Source organism: Octopus bimaculoides, chromosome 6, assembly GCF_046866305.1.
Source record: "Octopus bimaculoides isolate indiv1 chromosome 6, ASM4686630v1, whole genome shotgun sequence".
Taxonomy (NCBI): domain Eukaryota; kingdom Metazoa; phylum Mollusca; class Cephalopoda; order Octopoda; family Octopodidae; genus Octopus; species Octopus bimaculoides.
Window position 1 is genome coordinate 47,828,751 of NC_142933.1, and position 16,769 is coordinate 47,845,519.

The window sequence follows — 16,769 nt, forward strand, 5'->3', positions numbered from 1 at the left end:
GAATCGAAAGTAACAACAGACTCTAGTCGAAAAAGATAAAAAAATAAATCAATTAACTGACCGAAAATTAAAAAAAGAGATCACCAAAACAAGTCTACACATTTCAGTGGTAAATAAAAGAATTCACTAAAATATATTCCATAAATTTTTATTCTCCTATTTCTTTTATTTTGCTTATACTCAACGGTTTGTTAGTTTGGTTTACTGAGCTGGCCTGCCGTTTTTTCTCACAACTGACTAGACTGTTGACCCCGTGTTGGTGGTGGTACTGGGAGGTCGCAGTACGCAACAATATGTCTATAAATATATATGTTTGTGTATGTGTGCGTGCGTGTGCCAATGTATATATATATATATATATATATATATATATGTATATATATATATATATATATATATAAATGGTTGTTGTCTACTCCTTATGCAGAGTTTGACCACCTCCTGTACCTACACCTTAGAACCACCATGCCATCTGATGTGGCTTTTTAAACCAGACAATGCTTTGACATCCACATAGATTGCATATCGGATTTGGACCACCAAGAGCTGCAGTTAATTTGTGATCTTTGTCGATCTGAAAATGTCTTTTGGGACCTCCGTAGATTTGCAGACCTTCTGGAATGCATTGCATTGAAAAGTGTGCACAGACATATAGGCAGAATAGTTGGTGGAGGTTCGTTTTCCATGGATTCGTAAATGAGATTTGAGCCTAGCAAAAGAAAGCCACGGTCTGTTACAAAATGTGCACACAAAAAAGTCTGTGATTCACCTTCTCGGTCGTAACGTTCTTCTTTAAATCTCTCGTGTGCATATATATATATATATATATATATATATATATATATATATATATATATATATATATATATATATATATATACATACATACACAGTACATACATAATGATTCCTTCATCGTGACAGCTGATAGCCGTCCCATCAACAGACACACCACACCCCATCGCAGCACAATCCCTCTGTTGATGAGCCCTCAGATGGTTTTAAGGCCAACTGCTGTCTGGCAAGGTTTAAAACACAAATGACATTCAAATTTCTTCTACTTCTTCGCCATTTGGAATCTGATTCTGAAGGAATGTTTTTGTAAACTAGCATATGTCTTCTAAGTCTAGATATTTATAAGTTTTGTGACTTCATATGATTCTCGTATCCTGCTTTTGACAAAAGAACACGATCACACATAATACATACCCACTATTCACTGGTGATTTCAGTTCCAATTGTTCAGCGCTGAATTATCTCTTGCTCCCAGGCATTGCAACCAGTCCTAACAGCACCTCTCTACGTAAAGAGCAAAGTGCGACTAAAAATGTTGTACAAGTCTCAGGAAGCAAACATACAAACAAGAACTCAGGAGGCTTAAAGACACTTGGTGGAGAAATTTGTCTGAGGAAGTGCAGGCGGCCTATGACAAGAAAGACATTAAAAGTTTTTATAGTTTATTACAGCAGGCTTTTGGACCCCAATCTTTATCATATGTTCCCTTGCATTCAAAAGATGGAAATGGGATTATTAACGATCCTCCTGAAATAATGACTAGATGGAGAGAACACTTTGCAGATCTTTTCCACGATCCTTCTGTAGTGTACATGGATATCATAAATAACATTCCGCAAAGAGAAATTGTACAACAGATAAACGATATACATACATACATACATACATACATACATACATACATATTAAATCTCTGAGTCTGTATATATTCACTCATATGCAGACACGTATCAGAGTCGTCAGGATGGTACCAATACCTTAGTCAACATTGTTATGCTTCTTCATCCGTATTTAAGTTATTTCCTTTTTTTTTTTTACATTCTAAGGATGGTTAGAACACTTGTCCTTATGAAAGGATATTCGTTCGACAACGCCAAGGATTACATATATAAGATAACAGCCTTAAAAGATGTCTACATTTTCAACAATACATCGGGAATTATTTTGTTGGCTGGTGTTGAAGCTAGTGGCAACGTTAAAACATTTCCACGAAGTAAATGAAAATGGCATTTATTCTGTACATAAACACCAAAGACATACTTTCTTTCGATTCCTAATCAGCCAATACACACACACACACACACACAAAAGAAAAAAAGAAACATCCCATGAGTTTCTTCCAGACTGTAATTAATTTCATCTTTAATTTTATTGAAATGTCTCTCTTCGCAATGTATATAATTAATAAGTTACAGGTTATATCGTGCCGAAGATTTATAAAAAGAATGAAATGGTACTATACATGATTCCTACCAAATAGATATTGTAAGAACTTCGTAGTATAAAAAAGAAATATCTGTATGAACACTATTCATCTTCGTATTTATTAATTTCAAATTCAAACTCCTATTCCTGCTTCGTGTTGTTTGAAGATAGTTATATACTTTGCATCAGTGGTTATATCCAGAGAGTGCCACATATTCTCATATACTGATTTTATGAAAAAAAAAAACTGACCACTTACTTTTCTAGACCCATACCATCTCCCACAGATTTGTCACGTTGTAAAATTCCAGCAGACACGGATTCCTGTGCTGTGATAGACTAATCTTAATTATGTATGTACATGTGTATTAATGTATGTATTTATGAGTAAATAAATTAGTGCATATGTGGTTGTGTGTGTAGGTATGAACATGTCTCTTTAAATGTATGTCTACCGAGAATGGGTCCCAATTATGCCAACCTCTTCTTTGGTTACATTGAGGCCCAAGTATTCTCCCAATTCTCCGGTCCGACCCCAGAACTATACGGTCGCTACATAGATGACTATATAGGAGCCACCTCCCTCTCCCGCGAACAGCTCTGCCTTTTCATCTCCTTCCTCTCTAACTTCCACCCTGCTCTTGACACCTCTGACATCTCTGACATCTCTGACACCTCTGTTAACTTCCTCGACATCTCTCTTTCCATCAACCACCCCTCCAACTCTCTAACTACCTCCGCCTTCTTCAAACCCACTGACTCCCACCTCTACCTCAACTTCTCCTCCTTCCATCCATTCCACACCATACGGGCCATCCCCTACTCCCAGTTCCTCCGCCTCCGACGTTTGTGCAGCCTGGACCAGGATTTCGAGACCCAGTCCCAGTATCTTGATCGTCTGTTCATGCATCGACGATACCCCTCCCACCTTGTCCAATCCGTCCTCGCCCGCGCTCGTCGAATCGACCGCATCACCGCCCTCTCTCCTCCCCCACACCAATCCCCTAACCGTACCTCCTTCCCACTCCGTTTCCACCCTTCCACCCTACCCCTTCGTCGGAGGATCCTACGGGCCTTCCGTCGCCTCCAGCTCGATCCCACCACCCACCCCATTTTCTCTAACCCACCCCTATCCTCTTTCAAACGCGCCCGTAACCTACGCGATCTACTGGTCCGTAGTACATTCTCCTCTTCCTCCCCACGCCCACCTGGCTCCTTCCCGTGCTCCAGATCCCGCTGTCACACCTGCCCCTTCATCACCAACACTACCTCTGTCACAGGGTCGAACCTACACACTCTTCACATTCCACACAGTTTCACCTGCACCTCCTCCAACCTTATTTACTGCATCAAATGCACCCTATGCAACCAACTCTACGTGGGGCAGACGGGCCGCCGGCTGGCCGACCGTTTCACCGAACACCTAAGGGACGTTCGGCTAGGTTCGGACTCCCCCGTCGCCCGTCACTTCCACTTGGCCAACCACTCCCCCTCTAACATCTCCGTTTTTGGCCTCGCCCTGCACCATGGGTCCACTCCCTCGCGACTCCACTTGGAACAGCGCTATATTTTTAACCTTAGATCATCTTTCCCCTTCGGACTCAACACAGCCCCCTCCTCCTTATGACTCTCCCCTTTACGACAATGCAACACTTTTCTTTATTTATTATTCTTTTTTATATATTATTTTTTTACCCCCCCCCCCCCCCCATCCACTTTACATTATATCCATTATTCACTTTTTTATTACAATCACTACAATTTTCCACAATTTATTTCATCCCTTCCTACACGCACACATACCCACACACAAAAAATACACGCACCCATACACACATATGTAAACACACCTACCCCCCCCCCCAACACACCACACACACACAACACATATTGCATGCACTTACACGCTCAGACTCGCCCACACACTTATACAAACGCACATACACACGCACACTTGCGCATACACACACACACACACCCAAGCATACACACCCTTGCACACATAACCCATATATACCCCCATTCACACATACCTCCCATACACCTAACACACACCCCTCCCACACACCTTACATATATACCGCCCACACACATGACAAACATACATGCGCGCCCTCACGCACACATATAGACGAATGCACATATATTCACACACACAAGCACAGTGGTAGAGACACACATCTTACACAGCCCTATACACACACAGACACACACACACACCCATATATACGCGCACGCCTACATACACGTACATACACAGCCGCATACACATGCACACACACACACACACAGGAGTGCACACACAAAATAACACACATACCTGGCACACATCATTACGCTCTCACATACATACGCACGCACACACACATAAACACACACATACACATACACACACGCACACACACCTCTCACATACACAAACACACACATACACACACATACACGTACACACATACACACACACACATGCACACACGCACACACACCTCTCACATACACAATACTCACTCACATACACAACACAACGCACGCACGAAAACATACACAATATACACAGACACGCACGCACAAAAAATATACACATACGCGCACACACAAGCACACGGACACACATACAGACACACATAAACACACACCCGCATACACACACACGCATCCGTACCTAACACTCACAACCCCACACATATCACAATCCCACACACACACGCACATCCACACACATATACATACACACACGCACACAACCACATACACATACACACGCACACAGACGCACACACATTTCTCACCAACACAACACACTCACACAGACACGCATACAATCACACACACATGGGTATAAACAACACACGCACATACAATAGCAAACGCACGCACACACACGTACACAGCAACGCCCATATACACAACATACACATACACACAAACACACACGCACGCACAAAAACATACACATACACACACGCACACGTACCCAACACCTACAACCCCACACAAACATACACGAACACACACATATTCAAAAATTGCCTGCTGACCCTCCACTAACCATTGTCCATAAGCACCCACTAACTATTCCTGCTACTAATTCCTTCAACTACGTCACACACGCACACACACAAACACACATACACACTAACAGAAAAACCACCAAACCATGCACACACACACATACATACATACGCACACACACGTTCTGTTATCACACACACACTCGCAGACTCTCGCGCACGCACAGATATTCACCTCCCTTTTTCACTCTCCTGTCTTAGAAAGAACTTTTCCCCCACCACCTCCTTTTCCGGTCCTTTCACAATGTAACCTCGTGGGCATCGGTTCCATTTTCCTCTTCCTCCGTTTTTCCATTCTCCGAACTTTCTGTCTTTCCGACGAATGGCTCCGCCCGAAACGTGATACTCTCTCTCCTTCCTTTCCCGAGCGTCCAATAACACTATCTGTATCACGTCCTGACTTTGTTGTTTTTTTTGTTATTGTTTTTTGTGTTCTTTTAACTATATATATATATATATATATATATATATATATATATATATATATATATATACATATATATGTATGTATGTATGTATGTATGTATTTGCATGCGTGTTTGTGTGATATGTCTGTGACTGTGTATCTATATGTACGTATATCTATCCATGTTTTTTTCGTTGTTCGAAAAAAGTTCGTTTTCTGTTTTCGCTTTTATGTTTTCGTTTCTCATTGTGTTTAAGGTTTTTTTTATGTCCTGTACCCATATATGCATGTATGTATACATATAGATGTAGGTATGTACATATATGTATGGATATATGCATATATTTATATAGTATTTATATTATTATATGATCGAACGCCACGCATCTTTTTTCAAGTTTTATCTTAATAATTACAATGTGCACTCTTCTACTATCTCTCTCCCTCTCTTGTTTTTCACCCTTTCTGTTTTTCTCTCCCACCCTTTCCTTATTCTTCTCTCCCTTTCACCGTTCCCTCTCTCTCTTTCACTGCTTCTCTTCCTCCTTGACTCTCTCGTCTCTGACACGTGACGAAAGGGGTTCTTTCTTTCTGCCCACTGGTCTGGTCTTCATAAAGAACAGACGTGTTTTTTCTGTCTCGGCGGAATTTGAACTCAGAGCGTAATGATGGATGAAATACCGCCAAGCATTTTGATCCAGCTCACAGGCTTGAATATTATATTTTACATATTTTGCATTTGGGGACGGTCATGCTGCCAGTTTAGCCAATGAAGACACACGCACTGTATATTTTGTGTTCACTTAGCGTTCATAATAATTTTTCTATGGTCTTCTCCGAAAGGGTATGAAAGGCAAAGTCGACCTCGGTGGAGATTGAACTCAGAAAGTATTGACGGGCGAAATGCCGCTAAGCATTTTGTCCGGTGTGCTAACGATTCTGCCAATTCGCCGCCTTTCCCATAATAATCTTTTCTACTAAAAGCAGAAGGCCTGAAATTTGGAGAGAGTGGGCTAGTCGATTAGATTGGCCCCAGTGTTCCATTGGTACTTAATTTATCAACCCCGAAAGGATGAAAGGCAAAGTCGACATCGGTGGTGTTTGAACTCAGAACGTAGCGACGCGAAAAATACCGCTAAGTATTTCGTCAAGCGTGCTAACGATTTTTTCAGCTTGCCCCCTTACGCCTTTTCCACAATAAGAAGAGTTGAAAGGCAAAAATTGGTCTCGGCGGAATTTGAACTCAGAGCGAAATGATGAATGAAATACCGCAAAGCATTTTGACCCAGCTCGCAGGCTTAAATATTACATTTACATATTTTGTATGTGGGGACGGTCACGCTGCCAGTTTAGCCAATGAAAACACACGCACTTATATTTGGTGTTCACTTGCTTCAGCTTTATTTTATATTAATTGTATTTCGGCCAGAGTTCTTTCGTCACACTTCTGTGACCTCATCAGTGGTCCTTTGCTTTCTTCTTTCTTTTTCATGTCTCTCCTTACTAACGATCTTCCGAAATACAATTAATATAAAATAAAGCTGAATCAAGTGAACACCGAATATATAGTGCGTGTGTTTTCTTTGGCTAAACTGGCAGCATGACCATCCCCAAATACAACAATATATGTTTCAACACACGGATTCACATCAAGAATCTTGCAAAACGAATATACAAACGTATATATACATAGATATTTATATTATCTTATGCACATATATATTGAAATATACAAAGGTACTACTATAAATTATACTATAATATATATGTAAAGTTATATATGTATTTACTATTATTTATATGCACCTTAAAATATACCCTCTATACGACTTGATTCCATAAACAAATAAACCAGACAGTGAAGATGACTATTTCCGAAAAGTAAGTAACAATAAACTGCCTTTCCTACAAATCAATATTCAATTGAAAGTAGAAAAAAACAATTACATTAAAAATCGATAAGGCTAATACTAAACTTACATCCATTAATAATCTTACTGATTATAGTATAAGAATAAATAGATACAAGTATAATAACATGACTAAATTCTTTAGTGCAGATGAATGGAGGACTGTTGATAGGATAATAAATTCACCTAAGTGTCAAACTGTGACTGAGAAAAGAACAACTACAACAGCTACTCGTTGTAAAGGGATAAAAACACATATTAACGTAAACTCTAATTTTAATCTAGTTAATAATGGTATTATTATAGGTGTATCCGATAATATCGTATCCGATAATATCGTATCCGATAATGGGAAAATGAATAGAAACAATAACTCTAATGCTGGTGATGCTAGACAACATTCTGTGGAAAATTCTAAAAGTAATGGTAACAATGGTAACAGACCAAAATCTAAGTATTATAATAATAAGATAAGTACTCTACAAAAAATAATTCTGGATAAAACTTACACTAAGAAAACTAGGTAAAGAAATGTAACATGGTATAACTATGAGTTAAGTACGTAAGAAGCTTGGTATATCTATTTGATAGATTAATGGAAAACATTCAGCTTCGGCATAGATATTGTATTCTTAATGACTTTACAGTGAAAGTCTCATACTCATCAACAGTTAATATCGTTGATTCTATCGACTACTCGAGTTTCTCTGAAAATTTACACGTACACTGAAGTTAACCCTAATTCAATGTGTAATAGAAACGCTTTCACCCATTTATACAATAACGGAAGCCTGAATTTTTAGAAGATAAAACAATTCTCAATATATCAAGAAGGATTCTAGGAATTAAAAGAGGAATAGTGATTAGGTACCCCCATGCACTCACCTTAATATCAGAGGTAGAAATAGATTGTCTAAAATGGTACCAAATACCGTAAACCATACATAAAAAAGTGGGTGGAACAATAAGAACTTTTCGAATTCGTTTTCAAGCATACAGAATGCTAACACGGAACTTTTCTTTAGCGAGATTTCCTATTTGCACTAACAATCAAGACACTCACAATATTGATATCAAACACACTAATATTTTGAAAGAAAACATGATAGTAACTTTTCTAATATAAATACTGCTATGAGAAACAGCCTGAATAGCTGTATGACAAGTAAGGATACGCAAGTCTCTCAAAGACTACCCAAGATAGATTCACCTTTATGTAACTGAACGCTAACCACTCAACCTCCATTTAAAAGTAGTTGCATTATATGTACATAGACAGTTGCTGTTGTTCCTGAGCGGTTCTTTGTGTTGGTGGTGTAGTTGTTAACGGAGGACATTGAAGAGGTTCATGGGAAGTGACGAAAATTTTGCTCGAATGTGTCGTATGAATGTTGACATGCTTCTCCTTAGTTATGGTAATAAATTCACATATTTTTTCTTTTCTAACCAGAAAACAGTTAAATAATCTTACTTATTAGAAGCAAACCATTTTACTGGTAGTTATATCATATTCGAAGCATTGAAATAACATCTTTGTCGCTAGATACTTAGGCCTGTGTAAGCTAAATTGTTTGTTTGAAATATTGCAGCTTTTAATTAACTGCAGGATGAATTATACTAAAATTTCATTAATAAATATTCATAGTCACTCCACAAACCTAGACACTGAGGTTGACTTTTGTCATTCAACCTTTTGGGGTCAGTATTATAATTGACAGTCAAGTACTGGCGTCGATGCAATTGAATACCCGCCTCCCTAAATGTCTGTAATAGAAAGAATTTTTGCTTGTAGGGCGGCATACCGGTAGAATCATGGCGCATCGAACTAAATACTTAGAGACGTTTCGTCCAGTTTTTATGTTCTGAGTTCAAACTCCACCGAGGTTGAATTTACCTTTCATCATTTCGAGGGAGACTATGAAATAAACACCATTTGAGCACCGGGATCGATGTAATCGACTTCTTGCTCCCTTCAGAATTATTGGCATGTGAGACAAAAGGATTAGTGGCTTTTCTTCCGACATTTTACATTTATGCACAAATACTGCTGAGATCAGCTTTACTGTTTATCCCTTCCATAAAATAAAGAACTTGTCAAGTACTGAGGTCAATGTAATCAACTACCCACTCCTCAATTGCTGGCCTTATGATAAAATTTGACACACCATCATCATCATCATCATTATCATCATCATCATCATCATCATCATCATCATCATCATCATCATTATTATTATTATTATTATTATTATTATTATTATTATTATTATTATTATTATTATTATTATTATTATTAAGGCGGCGAGCTGACAGAATGGTTATCACGCCGGGCAAAATGTTTAGCGGCATTTCGTTCGTCTTTACGTTTTGAGTTTAAATTCCGCTGAGGTTGACTTTGCCTTTTATCCTTCGGAGTCGATAAAATAAGTACCAGTTGAGCACTGGGGTCGATGTAATCGACTTACCTCTTCCCCGAAACAACTGTCTTTATTCTAAAATTTAAAATCACTATTATTATTATCATTATTATTATTATTATTATTATTATTATTATTATTATTATTATTATTATTATTACTGTTATCAGTTCAAATTAAGCCGAGCTCGACTTTGCGTTGTTGTTATCGAAGCGGCGAGTTGGCTGAATCGTTAGCGCAATGGACGAAGTGCTTAGCGGCATTTCGCCCGTCGCTCCGTTTTGAGTTCAAATTCCGCGGAGGTCGACTTTACCTTTCATCCTTTCGGGGTCGATGAAATAAATACCAGTTGAATACTGGGGTCGATGTAATCGACTCATCCCCTCCCCCAAAACTGGTGCTCTTGTGGCAAAATTTGAAACCATTAATGCTGTTGTTGTTGTTGTTGTTTTACTTCCCAGAGCGCTCTTATTTCCTCTGGTAGATTCTATGAGAGCGGACAGCAGCTTTTTGTCAGAGACCTCACAGGGTCACTTTCTGCATATTATAAGCTTTGATATTTGGTTGTTAATTATTATTATTATTATTATTATTATTATTATTATTATTATTATTATTATCCAGTAGTCTTATTTTTTCACGTGCTTTCACTGCACTACCGAGCACAGTTCTGTGTGCCTTGAGTATGTACTGTAGTTTGTTGTTGCGCTCTTATTTTCACTGTATTGAAAGTGGTTTACGTAGGATGTATGCGGTGCCTAGTAGTGCTATTTTCTGTATGTTATATATGCTTGTAAGTCCTGGTGTTTTTGTCATGTGTTAGTCTGAATGTCCTTTTTTATCATACCTAATGCGCCTACTATGATAGGAATTGTTTCTGCTTTTAGGCTCCACATCCGTGTTACCTCTATTTCCAGATCTTTGTATTTAGAAAGTTTCTCCGTTTCTTTTAGAGAAACATCGTCATTTGTTGGTATTGATACATCGATTAGAAAGCATGTTTTCTTGGTGATCTCTGACAACTATATCTGACGCCTATTGGCCTTATTTTCTCTATCTGTGTGCATTGGCATATCCCAGAGTATGGATGCATTCTCATTTTTTGTGACCTTTTCTGGGCGTGTGCTTATATCATCTTTTTTTCTGTTGTTATTCCATAGTGTTTGCATAGTTTCCAGTGTATTTAGGTCCCAACTCTGTCGTGTCTGTGAATGTATTCCTTCTTAGCCAGGGTTGGAGAGCCAGAGACAATATGATTTATTGTTTCTTTTCCATCTCCACATATTCTAAAGTTACTTATATTTCTTTTGATTACATGTCTTTAATGGTTTCTGGTAGGTAGGTTTTGATATTGTGCTGCTATTAAAAATCCTTTATTCTCTACTTTGAGTCCTGAGCTTCTCAGCCATTGTTGGGATTTTGCTTTGTCTATTTCTTTTCTGTTTATCTTAACCCAATATTTGCCATGAAGGAGTTTTTCTTGCCATCGCTTTATCATGATCCGTTGCTGTTCCAGTTTTAGTTTGGCTTTCAGTATTTTTTACAGATTTGGTTATTTCTTCTTTTTCTTCATAATTATTAAGTACTATGACTTCTTTTTTTTGTATTTGTCAGCTTCCTTAAAGACTGAAAAAAGTTTTTTGTTCTGTTCGTGTTTTGTGGTGAATTGTATTAGTTTTCCTTGCTTGTGAAGTAGGTATTTCTGTAGTCCTATAGTGCTTATTTTGTAATAGTTTTCTAGCTGTATAAGGCCTCAACCACCTTTGATATGTATCATATATAGCCTTTCTTTGTCAGATTATGGGTGGTGTATCCTAAATCCTGTCATTATTTTTCTAGTATTCCTGTCTATTTTGATTAGCTCATTTAGTGTCCAGTTAAGAATATTGTAGCTGTAACTTATAACTGGGACGGCTAGATTGTTAATACCTATTATCTTGTTTTCTGCATTGAGTTCTGTTTTCAATATTAATCTGACTAGTTTATAGTATTCATGGAAAATGATCGAAAAAAATATTATTGTGAATAAGGATCTCTGAAGTAAGTCTATTCGATAGAATGCGAAGCTCCGACATCAGAGATGCGCTCTAGGTAGAGCCGCTCCAGATTGAGAGATCGCAGCGTGGATAAGACGGACATGTGGGAAGAATGTCCCAAGAAAGAATCACTGAGAAAGTTTTACAGGGAAAATCAACCGGATGGAGACACAGGGATACACCACGACCAAGATGGTAGGATAACATCCATCTTAAGGCGTGAATTTTATACTTCACGTATAAAAAATGGACTCTCGAAACAACCGTAGAAATACCTCTAATCTGTTATTGTAACCCGTTATATATTTTTAGAACTATTAAAACAAATATATTTCTCTGACTTTTAAATTCTTCATTCAGGTTTCTAACTGCCGTCATTGTAATTTCTAACTTAATTTTTAATGTTTTATTATATTCGCTATATCACTCACTCCACATATCGAATTTTTTGTTGCTTATATTTCATGTATATTCTTATTTCATATATTTCTTATTTCTATTATATTCTTAATATGTTCTGAATGTCTTAATGTATTTGTTGTATTAATGTATGTCATAAATACAAGATAATTATCTAATTTCTGTTTCTTCTTTAAATTATATTATTTACTATCTAGCGCCTCGGGTCAAACCTGACCACTTCGAAGCAGTTCTATAATTTTTCGAAAGAAAAAGCAATATAATTATATATATATATATATATATATATATATATATATATATATATATATATATATATATATATATTCATACATAGACACATACATGCATGCATACATACGTACGTACGTACATACTGCAACCAGGCAGCAGTATACAGAGACGTGAGAGGAGGATCAGTAAACATTACAGAAGCTCCTTCACGAGACAATGTGTTTTCAGTACGAGTACTCATAGCAACATTTGGGCTGCTTGATTGGACGCTTGATGAGATCCAAGCCATTGATGTGAAAACCCGAAAAATACTAACAAGCGCACATAATTTCCACATAAATAGTGACGTAAACCGCTTCTATCTAAAACGTAAACAAGGCGGCAGAGGCTTAACATCGATCTAAAATGCCTTTGGCTGTCGCATCATATCCCTTCAGCAACATCTTTTAACCATCAAGCGTCGAAGTGCATCCCTTGACGAAGTTTGCATACATGAGGCTGATAACATCATAAGACTTGGAAGGCAGCTCCTTCAGCAACACTGTTTGCCTAATAACCTAGAATACATGCCCAAAGAAGTCGCACGACTCTAACGCAACGTATCATCCGATGAAAGGAGGAGCCTATATGAGCAGAAGACTATGCATGGATATGTTAGTAGAAAGTTCCGTGATAATAGTAACATCGATCATCAAAGCAGTTTATCATGGACCAATAGCCGGATTACTACCTCCCGCTTTGAAGGATATGCGTTTGCAATTCAGGAACAGGAAATATCAACCAAGCACCTGATGCACAAAAGGGATAGAGGTGCAGGTGAAGCCGTAAAGTATGACAACCGATGCAGACTTTGTGGAGTTCACACGGAAGATGTCACCTACATCATAAGCAGTTGTCCGAAAATGTGATTACGGTATTACCTCCCGATGAGACAAGACGTTGTAGCTAGGACACTATAATGAAATCCGTCGGAAGTGTAATCCGAGGACGAAAAAATAACAACCTACAATATAATAGAAGCCATAGTTACTCATTATAAAAAGGAATACTGGTGGAATGTAACAGTGAAGACCTCAATAAAGTGTAAGCACAACAGACCTGATATAATGATTTGAGATAGAGAAGAGAAACTGTGCACTGTTGTAGAAATTAGCTGCCCCGTGGATGTTAACATAAAGCTGAAGATCAGTGAAAAAGAGAACAACTATGCTGAACTATTGAGAAATCTGCAATTACTCCATCCAGATTACAAGTTCAGGTTCATGCTAGTAATTATTGGCGGCCTAGGATATGTAACACACTGGCTAAATACCAATCTTGAGAAATTAGGCTTCTCAAATCCAGAAAGGAGAAAGCTAATTCGAAGACTACAGATCCAATCCATCACTGGAACAGTAAAAATGTGTAAAACTTTCCAGACGTTTATCATTTAAATATGAGTCATGCAACTATATGCATGAGAATACATACATAAAGCATACAAACCTGCACATACATACATACATACACACATACAAACAAAAATACCCTGTTGTTGATATTGAACTTCTAATGAAGGAGCCTTGGATCTAGGTTAGAAACCGGTTCTTTCTCTATTGGCAAGAAATCTTGAAATAAATCTGAATAATGGTATACATACATAATACATACATACATACATACATACATACATACATGTATGAATGTATGTATGTAAGTATTATGCATTATATATTATATGATCATTGGTGGGATTGAAGGTCTTCGCAACGGTTCACATGCCGTCTATTATGATTTCAAGCTCTGCTAACTTATTCTTAAATCTCTTCGTCTACTCGCATTGTGACAACCAACATATTAAAAACTTAACGAACAGAAACTAATAGAAAATTTTCCCTTCGGTGACTAAATGAAAAGTTAATACAGGAAACGGACTTGTGAGTCGCAGGTGATTGACTTCTGGTTCTTTAAATCTGATTGAACATTAATAATCACGCGAATTTCAACCAATCAAGTTGTAGAATCACTCTTTAGACTATTTTCCTTTTTGAGCCGATCCTGGTCTTCACAAAAACATGAATAGCTGAGATGGCAATCCTTTGAAACAACCAACTGAACTCCGAAATTAGGAATTTTCTGATAAGCAAATGGCCATAATCTTCATTCTCTTTTCGGAATTCTAACACCTATCACTATTGAAAGAAGAAAGAGCTGATGCAGTAACGACCAACTTCGGTTTTTAAAGTTTTTTTGACAGTATTTTCTATTAGTATGTATTGCATTCTGTCCATGTTTTTTTCATTTTTGTTTAAAAATATTTTTTTTAATATTTGAATTTGCATTTAGTGATGCGCAAAATTTTCTTGGAAATTTCCAGAAGCAATTTTTGTCATTTTGTATTTTAACATTTTCCGAAAAAACTCTAGACATACGAATAACTTTCATCCCCATGTCTGATTCTTCAGTGAAAATTTTATGTAGATTTAAATGTTTGTTCACATTTTTGAATAATCATTAATACTTATAATTCCACTTGTCCACATTCATGTTTTACTTTGAAATTCCGCATAACACGGCTTTTTATTTGCTTTTTTACTTTATTTTAGCGTTAATGTATTTAGTGCATAATCGCTGTTATAAACTGCAACTTTTGTGCATTTGTGGCTGGAAATTAGTATAACAAGACAAGACCAACAAATATTTTAGCAATTGCAGGTCAACCAGATGTCATTACTTTTGTGAAAGTCGAAATCAAGGATTTCTCGTGAACAATTTTTCTTCATATACGTCACAAGAACAAGATGCAAAACCAATACTCATTTCTGTTTTAAAAAGTCTGCAATTTTCAGGTGTTGATAATTTAAACCTACCACGTCCTCAAAAACTAATTATATTGATAAAGTTTTGAATGCACAAGACAAGAAGGAATATATAAAAAAGGAAAATAGATGAAACCATTTCTTCGACGGCATTTCAAAATAATGAGTTTGTGGAAAATAAGAAATATATTAGGCTTTGTTATCAAAGACTACTGGACGCAGTAATAAGTAGTATAAATCTGAGATCCATAGATTGTGACATTATAAAACCAAGAACTGACGGAATTCATGCATTGGTAAATATTGTTAACTCAGCTTCTTGGAACATTGATGAGGTTTTTGTACCATAGAAAGCAGGTGAAAAAAATTAGACGAATTCTATAAACAGTTTTATCATAAAATTTGTCAACGCCATCCTGCATTATGTTGAGAATATTGCTCGATATCACTAAAAGATCCCAGCAACTGTATATAAGTCTACAAATATCGTTAAGAGCGTCGTCAGAAAGGGAATTTTCGATTATGGACATTATATGTTAAAATAAATTCCGTTCAAGTATAAAGCACGTGACAGATCTTGTGGTGATTAATTTGATCGTCTTTCATTGAGATTGTGAGTTGGTACGGTTTCTGTTAAAATATGGTTGTGGAAAAAAATCTCAGGGCTAGCGACATGAAGGATAAATACGATAAAAATCATGCAACAATACGGAAATAGATGACTATGATGGTAAATAAAAGTATCTTATGATATAAAAGATTTCGTCTCTTGTTTATTTACTTGTTTGTTGCTTTCTATCTCGTTATTCCATCTAAATTTAGAAACGTGAAAACAGAAGGGATTCGATTCAGTACCAAATAATTTGAATCTCACATCAGTTATATATACAGGGTGGCCATAAAGTCATCATCATGCAATATGTGAAATTACTAACATTCTCTTTTTTTATCTCTTTTCACAATCGTCGATATTACTCACAAACCAATCCTCATTGAATGAAGGTATGTAATCAACAAAACGGGAGCATGGTAATAGTATGGTGTGAGATTTGGCACAATCAAGTAATTGGAACATTTTATTCTGTAACAGATGATTCGTATCTGGACATTCGTATCAGACAGGGGAAATCCTGTCTGAGTTTCAGCAGGATGGAGCTCACCCCATTATGCATAACAGGTTCGTTATTTTATGGATGAATATTTTCCAGGTAGATGGCTCAGGTGTTGAGGGCCAATTGAATTGGCCTCGCCGTTACC

At 37.2% G+C, this 16,769-nt stretch overlaps 1 long non-coding RNA gene across 1 annotated transcript in view; it reads left to right on the forward strand.

The window, feature by feature from the left end:
* LOC149135050 (uncharacterized) overlaps positions 1-16,270 on the forward strand; it is a 37,203-nt gene extending 20,933 nt beyond the window's left edge. Inside the window, exon 2 of the long non-coding RNA XR_016242252.1 lies at positions 15,300-16,270. This is a non-coding gene — a long non-coding RNA (uncharacterized LOC149135050). The remainder of the gene's footprint in view (positions 1-15,299) is intronic.
* The last annotated feature ends 499 nt before the right edge of the window (positions 16,271-16,769 follow it).